This window comes from Triticum dicoccoides, chromosome 1A, assembly GCF_002162155.2.
Source record: "Triticum dicoccoides isolate Atlit2015 ecotype Zavitan chromosome 1A, WEW_v2.0, whole genome shotgun sequence".
NCBI lineage: Eukaryota > Viridiplantae > Streptophyta > Magnoliopsida > Poales > Poaceae > Triticum > Triticum dicoccoides.
In genome coordinates, this window is record NC_041380.1 from 72,163,984 (window position 1) to 72,166,404 (window position 2,421).

Below are 2,421 nucleotides of genomic sequence, written 5' to 3' on the forward strand. Positions count from 1 at the left end.
CCTCCCCCTCCGCGACGCCACCTCGCCGGCGCCGCACCTCCTGGCCTCCTTCCTCTCCCTTGTGCACCGCCTCGACTTCCCCGAGCTCCGCGCGCTCCATCCATGGCTGCCCCGACCCCGTCGCCGGAACCACGTTGCCTCACCGGAGGCCACCTCGCTGGACCGCCAACACCGTCGTCCTCCCCTGCGTCGCCTTCAACCCCGACTCTCCCCGAGCACACCTCGCTCAACTACAGGGCTCGGTGATCCCCGGTCTCCTCTATCCCTTACGCTCGCCATTGGCCCCGACCACGCTCTTTGCGCACGACCGCGCCCGCCTGCGCCTCCTCTAACTGCCGTGGCATGCCCCCCCCCTTGCACACCCCGCGTCGTCACGCGCCGCTTCCTCCCTCTCTCTACTCCGCGTCGCGCCGACCGTTGCCACACGCGCCCATACCTCGTCACCGGTCCATCCGCGCCGTCCCGCTCCTCGCGCCCATCGTCGCATCACCCGCCGATGCGGCGCGCCCCGCTGCTGCCCTCCCGGGCATGCGCCCACGTGTTGGCCTCGCCGACCTCGCCCACCGCGCGCAGCCCTGGCCGCCAGCGCCCCGCCGCGGCCATCCCTTTGTTGCCTCCCCTGGCCGCCGGCGCCGGCGTACGCCGTGTGTGCCCAGGGCCCCTCGGGCGTGCGCCCGATCGGGCAGCGCTGTGGTACTCCGATTTTCAACAAGAACATTTGAAGCCAATGCTAAATGTTTCTTGCTCAATTATCGAAACACCGTTGTATGGGTAATGTCATGAAATTTCTCTCCCCTTACCTAAAGGGTTTTCTACATGATATCCTGCCACGGATATCATGCTCTGCTTGTCCTTGGGAAGGATATATCCCTGAATTATGTGTTTAAAACACATTTTCCTTTCCATTCTTCTGTTTAATCTGATAATCACATTTTGCTTTCCATTGTTTTGTTTAACCTTCTTGAGGTTTATATGATCTAAGCCGTAATAAGTCACTGCTTTTGTAAGCACCTCGGTGTACAACTCTGTCAGTAAGAGCCTGTTACTATTGATTGATGACATTCTGGTATCCACCAATGGACGAGAACTTTGCATAATGGTCCGCCTCGTTCAACGAGCAGGAAAATGGTTCTCTTCGTCCCCCGCCCTTGGTACCGATGTTGTTGCCAACATAACTGATAGGCAATCCTCTGACATGCCTTGTTATCATGACTGTACAAGATATCACCGCCCTTTCTACTTTTAACCTACATGGTGGGCCGATAACCCACAGTTCCATAGGATCGAAACCTGACTCTCTTGTACACCCTGTTGTCCAAGTTATTCCTCGCGCTTGACTTCGTATATGATTCATGGGCCACCTGCCTAGTGATCTATTCTGGTATCAGACAAAATACTTACTTCCCTTGCTCTACACCCCTTTCACGTTTCATTTCAGGCATCGAACAATTGCCTGCTCACTCAAAACTTCTCAGGGTACCTTCTTACTTTGCTCTCGATATCTTCTTAAGCTTCAATTCGAGGGTTACTTCCGCCACCTTTCCTAATATTATCTACCAGATAAGCAACATGGTAGCGGTTCGTTCTTTCGAAGTTAACCCTTGTCTTTCGTACGTAAGTTGGAGTTCCCGAGGAAAGGATGCCAACTTCATCATGGTGACCTGAAGCAGGGGAATGGAGACATCAATGTGATGGATCCACCTCTTCGAGAAGAGCAACTAAGACCGAGAACACTCGCTAGAATTTCGTAACCAGAACCACCCCACCTTACGCCTCTTAAATCTCGTGACGAGATTTCTTGTAGTGGAGGAGAATTGTGATGCCTGGGTAATTAAGCTACAGTAAACCCTTGCTAATCATGCCAGGTCATCATAATTAAATTTTTGCTAAACCTCACTTGTTTCAAACTGAGATCAATTTCAAATTTAAATAACAAGTCAAATTATTATTTCTTTAAGCTATCAAATAAAAATGTTCGATGGGTGGCAAATATTCACTAAATAATGAACATGTTGGAACCAACCTCATTTGGTTTCCCAAATTGCCCCTGGAACTCATTTAGTGGAGTAACAAGATTAAATAAGAGCATTTTAATTCAACTATAAATTAGAACAGTTCCAGTTGGCCGCAAACTTTGTGCACAACCTTATAGTGTTGGCTAGGAATTATGTGCAAAGGTTCATAATCAACAAAAATCAGTTGGCAGCTAAAAATAAATAGAAAAGTATAAATAAAAAGAAAAGAAAAGGAAAATAACAACAACAAAATAAAGAGAGAACCCCCCACTGGGCCAGTCAGCCCAGCTGCTAGCCAGGCCGGCTCAAACCGGCCCAGGCGGCGCCCCTCACTCCCCCATACCCCCCCCTGGGCAACCGAACCCTAGCCCACGTCACCCACTCCCCCCCACACGATCCCCTCTCC